Raw genomic sequence first — 17,307 nt, 5'->3', positions numbered from 1 at the left:
TTTGCATATATTTTTGAGAGCTCAATAAGGAAACAATTAAGGATTGCTATCCGTTGCCATTCATTGATCATATTTTGGATCAGTTAGTCGGGTAGGGAAATCTATTCATTTATGGATTGCTTTACTGGATATAAACAGATGGCTATTGCAAAGGAAGACAAACTGAAAATGACATTTATTATTATCTTTGGTACCTTTTTGTATCATGTGATGGCCTTTGGTCTATGCAATGCACATGGATCTTGGCAACGAACAGCCGATAAGACCTTTGATGATATCTCCCCACAGGAGTTAAAAGTCTTTATTGATGATTTAGGTGCAACCACCATAAGGGTGTGACAATTGATTATTCTAAGAAAATGTTTTAAGCATTGTAGATAGTTATGCATTATTGTTAACCCTAGAAAGTGCACATTTGGAGCACCCTATGGGTTGTTACTCGGCCATGTGATTAGTACAGTTGGTATTGCGACTAACCTTGAAAAGATAAAGGTTCTAGTCTCTATGACCCTGCAACCACGTACTTCAAAAGAGGTGCACATGTTTCTATCATCAATGGGATATTATCAAAGATTTATCAATGCACTAGTAGAAAGAGTGTTGCCATTGATGAACCTCTTATCTTTTAATTGTTTGTTTGAGTGGAATGAAGCTTCTGAAGTATCCTTTGAGGATATGAAGCATGAATTAGCAAAGGTGCCAATGCTAAAAGCACCCAGAAGAGGTGAATTTTTCTATATATTCTCAACAACCACAATGTAGAGTATTAGCTACCTCAAATTTTGGAGGAGAAATGGCATCATCCAATTGCCTTTGCTAGTAGGAAATTGGGAATATCGAAAGTTAACTATACATACATGGAGAAATTGTGCCTTGGAATGGTCTTTGGGACGATGAATTTATGCATTATATTCTGTATGAGAAGGTATTATTCTTTACGAATGCAGAAGGACTCAGATTGTTGCTGAACAAGTTGCAGTTGCATGACTATTTAGCAAAGTGGTTAATCGCAAGAGTTCAATTATGAGATTAGAGGCAAGCCACTAAAGGTGGAGGATATTGTGTTTCACAGAGCCGAAGGAAATCATGGCTAAGGGAAGTGATATTGAATGTCTATTTAAAATTGATACAACTTCCATCCCTTCCTAGTCTGCGGCTATAACACATTATTTATCTACATGGGGATTTGGAGCTGCTTTATCAAATTCTAAAAAGAGAAAGATCAAACAATAAGCATTGCGCTTTTCGATCATAGCGGGTATCTTGTATCAGGAGTGTATCGAAGAGGAGTAGATGATATCTATCATTATGTAGTAGTACTTGATAAGGTACCATTTATTCTTGAGGAGAAAATTTTGCTAGTCGGCCAAAAAACTCTCCGTGTTGGATATTTGTTAACCTCAATTCGAGATGGCGGAAAAGTGAAGGAAAAAGTGGAAAAATGATGGAAAAAGTGCAAAGGCATAGAGGTGGCCCCTAAAGCTAAGCCGAGGAAAAATGCACAATTTTAAATGAAAGGCACCTGAAAAAACTCTAAAAACTCTTGTAAAAGAGCTCCAAGCTCCCTCCTGTGCCATTTGTAAAAGAATAGATGGGTATAGGCTTAGGGCATGGAGCAAAAAGAGAGAATTAGAAAAAGGGACCTCACCACAATGGCCGGTCATGTAAAAAGGGATGGGTACCCATGGGATTTTAGGGTTTGTATATAAAGTTCAAAAAGTAAATGGAAGCTCATTCTTTGGTGTGTGGCTAACAAGAGTCCTATCTTCTTCTCTTCACCTTGCTTGTGTGTGTGCTCTTGAGAGAGGAAGTGTGAGAGTGTGAGAGAGTGAGTGAGTGTGTGAGAGTGAGGGATCAAGAGGGTGAAGCTCTTCACCATCTCCTCTTCTCTCTTCACCATCTCCTCTTCTCTCTTCTTCTCTCTTCTCTTCTCTTCTCTTCTCTTTTCTCATGTGCGCAACTATGGTGGATGGAGCTTGGAGATGGAGGAGGCTTGAGGATGCTTGAGCTAGCATCTAGGATCGTGGAGCTACTAGTGTGTGCGAGAGAGGAGGCAACTCATTTCGGCATCAAGCTAAGCTCACTACACCCCGAGAGGATCGATGGCATGTCGGCTAGGTGAGAGATAGCCATGAGAGCTCCTTGAAACAATAAGCTATCCATGGGTCTTGACGGTTGAGCAAGAGCTCCCGCTACATTTTGGTTCCATTTCCAAGACTAAGGATTCAAGCTTGAGCACTTGCACACCTCATATTGAGCATCAAAGTAAGGGATTCATCCCCAAAACAGGGCTTGAGATAGGTAGGAAGTTTGGGTTTTTTTATGTTTGAAACAAGTAAGTATTTTGGGTTATTTTGTTGGTTTGACGATTGGAAAAGATGGAGAAATCATTTCAATTTTTTGTCTTTGATCTTTGTTGCATTTAGTGTAGGTTAGGATTAGAAAATCGGATCAGAAAAGCGTAGGTTTTAATGATGTAAAACAGGGCAAAATAGGGCACAAATCATGAAAAAATGGAAAAAAAGAGTGCTTGGGATCTTTAATGTCGACAAGTGAGTTGATTGGGGACATCAAAACCTTACCCAAGAAGGGGTTTAAGAGCCAAGAGGTCAAGGAAGAGTTCATTTCATACCTTGACATTGAGAGAGAGAGAGAGAGAGAGAAAGAGAGAGCTCTTGGAGATTCGATTAAATCTTGCCACCAGGGAGTCTACCGCATGTTCCAGGTATATCAAGCCCTTCCCCTTATGCCTTGATAGTACTGATCTGGAAGCTCTTGTGTAATATAATTGCATGTGTCACAATATTTGAGCAACTTAGTGCCTTTGTTGTCCGTCGTCGCACGCCGTTCAACCCATCCAAGTGGCCGGTTCCTGGGTCAAGTCCCAGAATCGGCCCTCGGCCCACTTACTCTCGATCGACTTGGCCCACTAGACAATTCGGCCCGTCCGAGCATATCATTCGGCCCACTCGCAACTCGAACCTAGGCCGATCTACCCCATTTGGCCCTCGGCCCGTCTGAACAAACCAACTTGGCCAAAATTTCACTCAATCATATCGAAACTCAGCCCTCGGCCCACATCTAAATAGACCCCCTCGGCCCATCCAAATCACCCATTCTGAGTCACCTCGTCCGAGCTCCCCATTTGGCCCTTGGACATGACAACCCGGCCAATCAGAGCAACACACTCGGCCCATAATTTCCATTCAGCCCTCGATCCATCCGAATCCATCACTTGGCCCTTGCAATTTGAACAAGTTGGGCCGAGTTAGGATTTTTCCAAATTTTCAGGAAATTAGACCGAATCCTGCTAGAGTTCAACCTCATAAACCTTCGTGAGTCCTCCCGACATGCAGAACTCGATTCTAGCTCAGGGAATAGGAAAATTTGTAGGAGGCTACCACTTAGCAGTTCAGTAAGCTATTGCGAGACTCAAAGTCCTAGTGACAGCTAGCTAAGCCAAAGACCCTGAACAAACCTAAAACGGATAAGATAACGCAGCGAGAAACCCTAAAACCTGACAAGACAACCAAAAGTGGGTCAACAAGCCTAATAGACCTAAAACGAAGCGAGAGTGCGTAAGCCGCTTAAATACTTGTTTTTCGCGCTCATCCTGAATTTCCGCACTTGAAGTACACTTAAGGATAGCTGAAAGCCTGATTGAGCACAAGTGCACGGGAAAGAACACACACACACTGAGTAGAGATAAATTGAGAATTGGATTCAATAAGTCAAGGAACTCACTTAGATAAACACCTCAAGGAACCCACCAATAGAAGAAGATCCCAAGACATAGATGGATGACCAAAGCATAGAGTAGGACCAAGCAAGCGGTGCTAGAGAAGTGGATCTAACCAACTTGCTCAACCTGATCGACAGCTTGGTGGAGCACGAGAACATCATCATAATAGAGGAAAGCTTAGACCGCAAGCCAAATGAGGAACTCGACTTAGGAGTTTTTCTAGAGGCAATTCAGCAGCTAGTGAGAAGCTATGATATGCACTCTCAGTACGAGCACCACGGAAAAATGGTAGAGGCCATCATAACAGACTTGGAAGAGGAATGGAAGCTAGCCCACAAGGTGCTGCAAGGCATAGTGAAATACAACCAAGACCAGCATGCTAGGAGCTTAAGGCAAAACCCAGAATTGCATGAGGTACAGCGGGTGTTGAACCTAGCAGGTGGGAATCAGACCGATCATGAGAGAGTTATGGAAGGAGACTTGACATTGAGTGAGCTTCTCATGAAGCGACTGCTCGATAACATAGTAGTACATTAGAGTGCTACAGCACTAGCGACATCATTACTAGTAGGATTAGAGAAGGATTAGGAGCAAACCAAGACTCTAAGGGCCAGTCTAAAATCCCAATTGTTGCAAAGCAACTCAACAAGTATCAACCCCATGAAGATCCCTATAGCTTTGTAGAGCAATTCAAGCAAGTCTGCGAGGCCAACGGCCTCACCGATTTGACTTAACACTCTCAAGCATTTGGGCTTTACGTAGGTAACAAGGGTAGGACTTAGTACACGAGTCTAGATGCCAAAGAACGAGCGGACTTTAATGGCCTCAAAAACCTCTTCATCAAGAGATTCTTTGAGCACGGATACTATAACAATCTGCTAGTAAGACTGATGAATGTTAAGCAGAAAGAGAAAGAGGACATCCACGACTATGTCACCCACGTGAGGAGCCTCTTCAAGAGAATCCCCATGGGCGAGAGACCTACTGAAAGAGCAGTGTCCACCATGTTTATCAGTGGAATACGGAGTGAGGAGCTGTATAAGGCCTTGGCAAGCAACTCAAGCTTGCAAGAGACTCATCAGCTAGGGTGTTTGAAGAGGAGATTTGGGTAGACGACCAGCTGAAAGAGCGGAGCTCTAGAAACCACTTGTTGGCCGAGTGTCAAGACCCTAGGTCACGACCTTGTGCTAATTGCGGTAGATTCGATCACAATGTCATGCATTGCAAATTACCGAGAAGACTAACGTACTCACAACCATACAGCCAGCCATATCTAGCGAGTAGACCCCAACAATTCTTCAAAAGGGGAGCCCATTGGCCTTTCATATGCCTAACGATGTTAAACCGGCTATTCCTAGAATGGACATAAACCCTATAGGCATACCTAGACCACCTGGTCCCTATGTGACCCATCCACTGAGTGACGCTCCAATCCACTACATGAAGGAGCCAAATGAGGAAGAGACTTACGGATACCCATACGTCTTGCATGACAACGAGGGCAACGCAATCTTTATGGACCATCAACCAGTATCGGTGATGCCCTTAGGAAGAGGCTGAGGTAGAGGCCTAGGAGGGCAAACACAGGATCCAATCATGGACTTGCAATCATCCATGGCATGTCTCATCACGTTGTCCTGAAAGGGAACAACCAAAAAGAGACAAGGCAGACCTAAGGTGCCCTGAGTGCGGAATCACTCATCTCTTCATTGACTATCCCAAGCAAAAACCATCCTCAAGTTCATCCAACGTGCCATATGTCCCATTAGGGTTGTTTGGTGTCGAGAGCCTTGATGGGAGGCCACACCTTTCCCATTGCGTGTCATGACTCAAGCATAGACAAAGCAATTCGGCATATCGTTGCAGGTCCTAGCAACCTTGATGCAGCCTTGATCGGGAAGAAGAGTTGTAGATGGAGAAAGAAGAAACTCGAAGCTAAGATCACGCTAAAAACTGAGAGTGCCATGACTCTACCTACTAAACATAAGTTCATTGACGTAGAGGTAGAAACCTCAGCTCCTAAGACAGCCGAAAAGGGAAGTGCTAAGGTAGGGGAATACCCGCATTCAAAGTGCCAACTAGAGGCTATTGAGAAAGTGAAGGAATGGGTAAAAGAGGCCCAAGAGTACCTAAAAGATTCTGAGCCCATCTTAGAGGACCAGATCAAAGATCTCTCCAACATAAGCATGCCAATCTCACCCCCTCGACCAAAACCGAGAGATGCATCTGTGCTGCAAGCGGTACCGCTTAGGCAAAGCCTTGATGATGCTACAGGCCAACAAAATTAGTCATGGCCATTGGCCAAGACAATCTAGAATAGGAGAAAGACAGACCTCCTTACCATGCTAGTGACCACCCCTATGACCCTGAGCCTGGGAGACCTACTTAGGCAGCATTCCACCCTATGGCAAGACCTGAAGCAGTGGATTGAAGGATCAGAAGAGCAAGCTGCTACAAACCTGCACGACCATGATGCAGAGACACAAATACCAAGTCTGACGATGCACTCGGTGCCTAAGTCCTTGCATGTTAATGCTTTTTGGGAAGGCACTGAGATGCATGTGGTCTTACATGTCTTAGCCCTAGGCGATACAACGAGAAAGGGAATTGTAGACACAGGAGCGAGGGTTAGTGTACTGAGCCATGCAGTGCTTCAAACTTGGGAAAACCCACTTGTCGAGACCGCTAGGTTCAATGTCACACTAGCAAACGGTATGAGAGTGAAACCATTTGGGGTACTTAAAAATTGGTCAGTGAAAATCGCAGGCGTCCAGTTCTCGATTGACTTTATAGTCATGAAGGGAGTGGACTACGATATCCTATTAGGCCAACCCTAGATGTGCAATGCCAGAGTCATCGAAGATTGGGGTAATGGCTTAATCTTCCTTGGAAATAGAATAGAAATTGTGAGAGTAGAGATGGACACTTGTGGAAGACCTCACCAGTCGACTTGTATGCCATCTCCACGATGCTTAAAGGTAACGCTCAAGTCAAGAAGTCCTACGGGCCCTTGACCAAGTATATCCCATGCTCGGAGAATGAGTGAGACTGGATGCATGTCCTTACTACAATCGATTTGCCATCTTCAAATCATGAGGCATACGAGCAAGCCATCAAGACATGTGGCAAGTCAAAAGACACACCCTCCATACCAGTCTGCATGATGGCAGGAACCCTTCGTGGGTGACCTAAACCTATCACATTCCAAGTGCCAAATGACAAGAGGAAACTTCAAGAGATTCTTGAGTATTTGACTGGCAAGCTAGCTGGCAATCCAGCAGCAAACTTCAAGCCACTCCAAGATATGTTAGATGAACCAAGGTGGCAATGGACCAGGGTGCATGACTTAAACCTCATGTACAATTGGGCCCTAGTCCCCAATCAAAGACAAGAGATATACCAAAACCTAGGATACGATGAGCAATCAGATGAAGATGACTCCAATGACGAGTACAAAGACTATCGTTCTTTCAGTTGATGAAAGTGAGGGGGAGATAGACACGGTGGAATACGACAATGAGGGACAAGAAATAGAATAGATATGAGTAGACTCCAAGCCACAAAAAAAGAGTGTCTTTAAGATAGAGCAAGGGGTCATGCACATGGATTGTGACCACGCTTGGCTAGAACACATAAGAGCCATAGATTTCGAACAAGCATGCCTAACCCAACTAGGTAGGACACCAGTGCTTAGAACAAGTCACCCTCTGAGCTGCGACCACCAAGAGAAACCACCTCTTCTAGCAAAAATGGTGAGTTTGATTCTGAGTCGCAAGTAAGCTCAGAAAGTGACCCAAAAATACCTAGACCATCCAAGACCAGATGCACGAAGGGGGACCTACCCGTCCACCTGAGGCATAGATGGTTGAAGGAAGAAAGGGAAAAATAGCCTAGGGACACACAAACGGAAGAGCAAAGAAAGTCGTAGGATCTCTCAAAGAGATTTATGAAATTCAAGAAGGGTGACAGGGTAGTAATTCTATTGGGTGCCAAACATCAAGGACAAACGAGTGAACCCATCGAGGGACCAGCCAAGGTCAAGGAGGTGAACCTAGCACAGGAAGGGGAGACACCTCGACTAGTCTTTATTGCCAATGACTTGATTGAGGAAGAGGAGACAAGTCTTGTTTCTCCCTTATGAGAGTATATAGACATGTTTTCTTGGTCCTTAGAAGAGCTTAAGGGGGTAGATCCGAGTGTAGTGACTCATAACATACCCATGATGCCGGATGCAACGCCGGTCAAGCAGCGACCATACCCAATGAATCCAAAACAAACTCATGCAATCAAAGAGGAGATTGACAAGCTAATGAGAGTAGGATTCATTTATGAAATTGAGCACATAGACTAGGTGTCTCCCATAGTCATAGTGATGAAGAAAAATGAAAAGATTAGAGTGTGCGTCAATTACAAGAAGGTGAACGTTGCCACTAAGAGAGACAACTACCCATTGACATACACTGAGCACATACTCAAAAGAGTGGCAAGCAAAGAGGCCTACAACTTTTTGTATGGCTTCTCTAGATACAATCAGGTGTAAGTGCATCCTTTTGACAGGCATAAGATTGCCTTCGCCACTGAGTGGGGCATCTTTGCTTACATAGTCATGCCCTTTAGGTTGACTAATGCCCCAGCCACCTTTCAAGGCCTCATGTGCACCATATTTAAAGACATGCTTCGCAAGGAATTGAAAGTCTTCGTGGATGACTTGTGTGTTCACTTGGCCTGGAGAGAACACTTAGACAAACTCCGAACAGTCTTTGGGCAGTGTCGCCTATATCGTCTCTCCCTGAACCCCTTAAAGTGCCAGTTTTGGGTGAAACATGGATGCATCCTAGGGCACGTGGTATCAAAGAATGGCATTGCCATTGACTTCTCGAAAGTCAGGGTTATTGTTGATCTTACGCTCCCAATCAATTATAAGGGAGTTCAATGCTTCTTAGGCCATACCGGATACTATCGACGATTTGTGTTGAACTATGCATTGATTGCCAGACCTTTGTACAAGCTGTTAGTCATCTTCGAGTGGACTGAAGCATGCCAACGAGCGTATGAGGAATTGAAAAAGTCTCTTACTACTGCACTGATTCTACAAGACCTAGATTTGGACCATTACCTTCCACATGCATATTGATGCCTCGAAATTTGCTATGGAGGCAGTGTTGTGCTAACCTGGCGACTATCCAATGAGCTTTGCTAGTAGACAATGAAAGGGATATAGGAGACGTGGGAGAGAAGAGCACACACAATGTAGGTGCTCTCAACAATATTATGACAGCCTTATTGCACTTTCATATATATATGAATAAAGAATATGGGCGGTCACTATACACGGACAGGCCCAAGGGCCTTTTACCCCAGCAACCTCCCAATAAAAGGCCAATGGGCCAAGGAGTGAAAACACTTCATGACATCTCACCCAACTCCCAATCAAAAAGTGAGCTATGCAATAAGTGGCGGGAACCTCCTCACAAGAAGAGTCAAGCATCCTTGAGTCCATGACATCCAGGAGATAAGCGATCCCATAGCTCTAGGCAATAGAGCAATCCATGACTACTTCCCCTGAAGCAAGCAACACAACTCATAAGTGCACAGCTGTAAAGCATCAGAGTGGCACATAGCATCAACGCAGCGCATAAAAGACAGTGGAGAGAGTATAGACTCTCCAAGGTCAATCATCAAAAGAGGGCCAATATCCCGGACACAAGTCAAATAGGGTCTCAAGATAGTATGCGGCCTCGCAAAGCAGAAGACTGACAAACGACTGTAGAATCAGCCATAAAGCGCATTGAACGTGCATCAAGAGGCATGAGAGGTGCCTGCGTCTCATAAAAGACAGCATGACCGCTGCGTAGAACCTGCTGGGCATCTAAATCCCAAAACTTGTAAGCCTTAAAGTCACCATCTCCATAACCAAGGAGTATGCATCTGCGGGACAGAGGCTCATGTGGCATACTAATAGATGCATGGCAGCCAAACATCCTCAAGTGATCATAGGAGGGTCTCATACCAGTCCATGCCTCATGTGGAGTAATAACATCCAAAGAGAAGCACGACATCCGATTAACCAAGTAGACTGCCATCATAAGAGCCTCATCCCAAAAGCCATAAGACAATCTAGATGTAGTAAGCATAGAAGCAACCTTTTCTTGTAAAGTCAAGCACATTCCATAAGCAATCCCATAATACCATGGGCGTAAGAAAGCAATGCCATATTCCTGATAAGAGATCCGTAAGCTAGGAGAGATAGCATGACTCTCATAATCCATCTGCAAGCATCTAGGCTTGCTACCTGGCAGAATCCATAAACATGTCAAGAATAGTAACAACATCCTCAATCCGTACCAAAGGGTAAGCCCAAACACAGTGGGTAGCATGATCCATGAAGGTCACAAAATACAATGCTCCACCAAGTGACTGGGAAGGCATAGGTCCATATACTGCAACACGGAATAGATCTAGAGGAGCATGCCTCACACGATTGCCATAAGCCAAAGAGGCTCTGCACAAACCATGAGTACAATGAGGGCAAGTAGCATGGGGAAGAGCAGGCAATAAGCCCATATCACATAAAGCATCCATCTCAATGTGTCATGCATGGCCTACGTGACAATGCCATAACAATGCATGTGGTATCTGCGTAAGTGCAACCATAGAATCTCCCACATGAGAGACATGCACTACATTATCACTGCCATATCTAGTACCTCTGGCTAATACCAAGCAACCATGATGGATTTTCTATGAAGTATCCCCAAGAGAGACATAATATCTTGCACCATGCAACTAACTAACAAAGATCAGGCTCTTACTAAGCGTAGGTATATGCAAGACATCATGGAGTATAAGAGCAGACCCACTTGGCAAATCTGAGTGTATATCCCCTGTACCAATAACATGACAATCCTACTCAAGGCCCAAAGAAATACATCCGTCAACCTTCCTATAAGAAGAGAACCAAGGTCTATGTGGAGTAACATGACAAGATGCCATACTGTCTAAAAGCCAATCAAACGTATAGGCCATATCACTGAGCAAGTAATTTGTAGGATAACACGATGCCAGGAGTCTAGGCTCAGTTGCATCATCATGGATAACTACATGCACCATACCACTATCAACAGTGGTCTCACCTGACTCTACTCTCATGTTTAGTGTGGCACAATCTTTTCTACTCTCTAATCCACTTGAAGCATTTACGCTTCACATGCCATGTCTTTCCACAATGAAAGCAAACAGAACCTATAAAACCTGTAGAAGAGGACAAGTGCTCTGTAATAGCATGAGTAGGGCTATCCAATACATCCAAGGGCTCAAAGAATCAAGGGGAACTCTCATCAGAGAGAACAAGCTCATCAAGAGGACTGTCTACATCACTAGAAGAGTTGGAAGTCTTCATAGCATACCGCAAAGGGGACTCATCCAAACTAGAAGGGGAGAACACAAAGGCATCAACCACGGATGCAAAAGCTCCCACACAGACAAGCCTAGCAGACAAAAGCATGACATATCCAACCACTGTAGCTCACATCCATAAAAGCAGAAGCATGCCTCAGAGCCATAAATGCATAAGCATCCCCAAAACATAGGAGTATTCATAACGTTGCAGTGTCTCATACCATGTACAGACATACATGTCCAGCCAAGAACAGCAGGTGGCTGCCCAAATGAGGCTGCCAATGAGTGCCAAGGGAGGGCTAAAGTAAAAAACTAATTGTTTTTCTATCCTTCCTATTTACCCTGCAACTAAAATAAACACTCAAAATGATGCTTCAATACCTTTGAAGGAATGCCTTGAGGGTGTCCAAATGGGCTGGGTAGGTGCTCAGGAAGCCGGGGAGTGATGAGGGCTTGAGAGAGTAGGCTATGGCTGTGGGGAAGAAGACCAAATGAGTGTAGGTAATCAATAGGAAGCTAAAGGAGTCACTAACCAAGCTCGAATGCTCAAGCAACCATGCTCTGATACCAATTGAAAGTTGAGAAGGATTGAATCTTGCTTGGAAGAGCTATGGCAAGAGAGCAAGAGCAAGAAAGAGAGAGACACAAAATGAAAACTCCAACAGTCACAATGTGTGACCAAGCCTTCCTTTATTCAAATTGTCACTAAAATAATAAAGAATAAAGTGTTGGTGATGAGCGTCCACCACTTGCAGTGTGTAGTGGCAGGTACTGTCAGTGTAGTAATACACGAGCAACTAGGCAAATGTGCCTTTACCCCCAACACAACTAGACACAGCTATAGGTAATGTTAGTCTCACACACATATACATGAGTAGTTGAGCTTGAAGTCTTAACACCTAGGGTAACAGGTGGGAGGTAGTAAGAGTCAAGATGGATACCTGGGAGACCACACTAGTTGACTTGGATGCCATCTCCTTTATCTTAAAGGGGGACTCACATGCTAGGAGTTCGTATGGGCCATTAATGAAGTATATTCCCTATCATGAAGACAAGTGAGATTGGATGCATGTGCTAGAGCCACCACTGACCTGCCATTTTTGGACGAAGAAGAGGATTATAAGCAAGCTACAAGGATAGCAAGTGAGTCCCATAAAGCCACCACATCCCAGCTACTACTAAAGGGTGAGACCCCACCTTCAAGGCCACTTTGCATGACAACCAGAAGCCCTAGTAGACAAAAAACTCCTGCCCCTTTCCATATTCCTTCTAATAGGCTTGAGCTCCAAGGGATTCTTGAATACTTGATGAGAAAGCTATTGATAACCCAGCTGCCAATATCAAGCCACTCCAAGACCTTATGGATGAGCTAAAATGGAAATTAACCAAGGTGCATGGCCTAAATCTTATGTACAATTGGGCATTGATCGCGGATGAAAAAAGAACCGAGAATAGGAACCTAGAAAATGATGAGCAATTAGAATGTAGCAATTTGGATGACGAGTATGAGGATTGTTGCTCCACATATGAGGAAAGTGAAGAAGAAGCTGAGATGATAGAGTATGACATAGACTGTCAATTGATTGAACAAATAAGAGTAGACTCCAAGCTGTGGAGAGCCAACACTTTTAGAATTGAAAAAGAAGTCTTCAGAATTGAATGTATCACACTTGGTTGGATAACTTAGGTGTAATGGACTATGAGCAAGTAGGGCGAGTCCAGCCTAATGCCCCGTTTCTCTTCAGAATGGATCAACCTCCTCAGAGTTGTGACGACCGCCAGGGGAGACTCCCTCCTCTAGCAAGGGTTGTGAGTTTAACTCAGAATCAAAAGTAAGCTCTAAGATCGATCCAAAGATACTCTAACTACCTAAATCCAAACACACCAAGGGGGACTTGTCAATCCATCTAAGGCACAAACAGTTGGAGGAAAAGAGAGGACAACCAAAGGGGTCGAAGGCCAAACAACAAAGGAAGCCTCAAGACCATCCACAATACTTCACTAAATTCAAGAAGGGAGATAGGGTAGTGATATTTTGGGAGTGAAGAGGCAAGGACAGGCAAGCAAATAGATAGAAGGGCTTGCCAAAGTTAAGGAAGTCAACTTTATTACAGTTCAGAGAGAAAGGGATGGAGACAAAGACACAGGCACCAGGGTAGCAGACATGCTCCCTGTCAGTTCATTCCATTCCATCATTACGCACTCAAACAAGTCAACTATGTACATCACACTTACAAAACAAAGTGACCTAGTACTAACCATGGTTAATTTTGTATGACTTAAATTTTTTAACTAGGGTAGGCCTATGAGCTTGAATCTCAACACTCCCCCTCAAGCTCAAGTGGGGTACTTCACTCCAAGTAGTTCTTTGAAATGCACAAACTTATCTTTACCCAATGACTTGGTAAAGATATCTACAACTTGGTCTTTTGTCCTCACATGGACCAAATCAATGTCACCTGCAAAATCACTTTTTCTCTGATAAAGTGATAGTGTACCTCAATGTGCTTAGCCCTAGCATGATAGACACGATTACTCACTAGGAGCACACTACTCATATTGTCACAATAGAGTGTGACATGCCTGACTTCCTGCATGCCCAAATCATCAAGAAGCTTCATGAGCCATGCTGCCTCACATGCAGCTAATATAGCACCTCTATACTCTGCCTCAGTACTAGAGAGTGCAATTGTAGGTTTCTTCTTACTGCTCTAGCTGACCATACTACTACCAAGGGAAAATGCATACCCACTAGTAGATCTCCTATCATATGTACTTCCTGCCCAATCAGCATCTGTATATCTTGTAAGCTCCAAAGACTTACCATGCTCATAGAATAGACCATAATCTGATGTAGCCTTCACATACCTCAAGATCCTCCTCATTGCATCATCCAAGTGCGGCTTCATAGGCTTCTACATGAACTAGCTAAGCATTCCAATTGAATAACAAAGATCTAGTCTAGTAATGGTAAGGTAAATCGGGCTACCCACCATTTGTCTATACATAGTGATATTCTCAATCTCATGTCCAACATCTGCAAGTAGCTTAATATTCTTCTCCAATGGAGTGCTCAATGCTTTGCAATCCAACATACCATACTTAGTGAACATGTCTTGGGCATACAGCTTCTGCAACAACCAAGTACCATGAGGTGTAGAGACAACCTCAATTCAACATGTAACATTTCCTTGATCTCTCCAATTCATGTGACATCATCACTTGTAATGATCAAGTCATCCACATAGATGACTAATATCACATAACCAACCCTTGTCTTCTTTGTGAATAGGCTATGATTAGCCTTGCCCATATTAAAACCAAGTTTCTATAAGGATGCACTTATCTTAGCATTCCAAGCTCTAGGTGCTTGCTTCAGCCCATATAATGCTTTTTTCAATCTACACACATGTGTAGGAAAATCTAGATGTACAAAGCCCTCAGGCTGATCCATGTATACTTCCTCAACCAAATCACCATTGAGAAAAGCATTCTTCACATCCATCTGATACATACTCCATCCTTTAGATGCTACCAAAGCAATCAATGTCCTCACGGTTGCCATTTTAGCAACAGGACTGAATGTTTCCTCATAATCAAGACCATATTGTTGTGCATACCCTTTTGCCACAAGTCTTGCCTTCTATCTTTCCAATGTGCCATCTGATTTGCACTTCACTTTGCATACCCATTTGCAACCAATAGTCATTTTTCCTTTAAGAAAATCAACCATATCCCAAGTGTCATTTTCAGTCAATGCCAAATATTCCTCATCCATTGCCTTGCACCAATGATCATCCAAGATAGCTTCAGAAAACTTTGTGGGTTCCTTGAAGCTAGTGACTTTTGCCATATATGCATAGCGCCTCACTATGTAACCACTATATGTAAGCCTATCCACAAGCTTATTGACTCTTTCTAATCTCCTCAACTGAGGTGCAATATGAGACTCTCCTCTCTCATGAGGTGGTACATATCTATGTCTCATACCAGGAGTCACAATTGATGGAATACCAAACTCACTATCCAAGCTGTCAGTGCCAGGTGAATCATAACCACAAGTGAGTGGCTTTGTAACATCATCAAGTTTGCCTTTGCCTTTATCCACATTTCTCCCCCTCATTGGCATACTCATGTCAGTGGACAAAGATGCTAAAGTCCTCAATCTACCTGTCCAAGGACTAACTGATGACGTAGCATCTTTAGAAGGCCCAAAAATTTTTGCACTTTCATTTGTACCTGCATGTACATGAGTCTCCTGACACACATCATCATCATTCAGTTGGTGATCTTCTCATGCCATGATTTTAGCTCATCAAATACCACATCTCTTGATACCAATGTCTCATGATTAGAAGGATTGTAGCATTTGTGCGCTTTCCTATCTTGTGCATACCCAATAAAGATGACCTTTTCTACCTTTGGATCAAGCTTCCTTCTCTTTTCATCTGGAACATGTACATATGCCAAGCATTCAAAAACCTTAAGATGGCTAATGTCTAACTTTATCCCATAAAGCATCTCATGAGGAGTTACCTCATGTATACCTTTTGTTGGTGTACGATTCATGACATACACTACAGTCATTATAGCCTCTACTCAATATGCATTTGGTAGGCTCTTCTCATTCAACATGGCTCTTGCCGATTCCATGATCACCCTATTTTTCCTTTCTACCACACCATTTTGTTGTGGTGTGTACCTACATGTCAATTGCCTTTTAATCCCATGTGCTGCCAAGAAGTGATCAAAGTCTTTAGAAACATATTCTCCTCCACTATCAGATCTCAAGCATGAGATGTAGCAAGTCAATTCTTTCTCCACATGTCTCTTAAAATCCTGAAAATCATCCATGACATCACTCTTGTGCTTTAGCACATACAACCATGTGTACCTACTATAGTCATCTATGAAAGACGCATAGTAACATGATCCCCCAAGAGATGCATTCTGTGAGGGTCCCCATACATTAGAATGTACAAGCTGTAATGGTCTAGTAGTAGTGCTTACATGCCTCATAATGGAAGCCTTGATTGCTTCCCAAATTGACAAGACTGACATACATGTCCCAATTCTGCATGCTTGAACTTAGGAAGTCCAAGTACAACTTGCTTGTGTTGCATATTCTTCAACTTTTGAACATTTACATGACCGATCCTTTTATGCCATATCTCAATGTCCCTTATTGCAGCATTGTCATGTGAGTACATAGCAGTATTCAATGCTGAAATTTTCGTATCTAATGTAAACATCCTGCCATTTCTTTTTCCTTTAGCAATGAGTTTGCATCCTTAACCATACTCTTCAATGTAGCATCTATCTCTATTGAATCTAACTTGTAGATTCTATTCAACCATTTGTCCCACAGAAAGCAAGTTTTTGGTTATGGAGGGTACATGTAACGCATCATAAAAGCTCTTTTACCTGTCACCATGCATCATCAAGGGAACAGTACGTGTATGCATAATGTCATGTTGCGTATCATCCCATGTGCAAACATATCCATGAGCACCTTCTACCAATGTGTCAAACCACTCTCCATGAGGCGTCATGTGGTTAGATGCCCCCGAGTCTATATACCATACATCATTTGCTTTGCCTTGTGTAGGAAACCCTTTCGTCACATGTTGCATTGCAAACAACGTGTCATCCTCTTGCATACCACTAGAAGAACCATAATTACCATGTTGCTTCCCTCTTGCTCTCTGATGATTCTGTTTCTTGTAGAAATCCTTATCTACATGCTCGTATTTGCCACAATAATGGCAATCCTTATTTGCATTTGATTGTTTTCCATGACTCATTTGAGGCTGCTCTGCCAAGTGCCTCTTCCTCTAGGTGAATAACCTCCTCTTCCACGAGCATTTGAGGCACCTCTATTTACTTGAGGTTGCCTATTTTGCCATCCAGTAGCTGGCTGTCCACACGGGCTGCATATGCATTTCCAGCACCTCTTTCTCTAAAATTTGATCTTCCTCTTCCACCTCTACCCCTTTAATTGGAGTAGAAGACACTGTCCCTGCTATTTTTAGACCCACTCAAACTTGTATTGAGTCCAAGTTTCACTTCTTCATGCAATAGAAGTGCCACAAGTTCATCAAAGTCAGGTTGCTCCTGACGCACTAAAATGGAAGCATCAAACTGCTTATATTCCTATCCAAGTTCAT

This window comes from Lygodium microphyllum, chromosome 12 (genome assembly GCF_053477565.2).
Source record: "Lygodium microphyllum isolate KBCC chromosome 12, Lygodium_microphyllum_v1.1.10, whole genome shotgun sequence".
NCBI classification, from domain to species: Eukaryota; Viridiplantae; Streptophyta; class Polypodiopsida; order Schizaeales; family Lygodiaceae; genus Lygodium; species Lygodium microphyllum.
The sequence above is the reverse complement of the archived record's forward strand: the minus strand, read 5'-3'. Positions refer to the sequence as shown.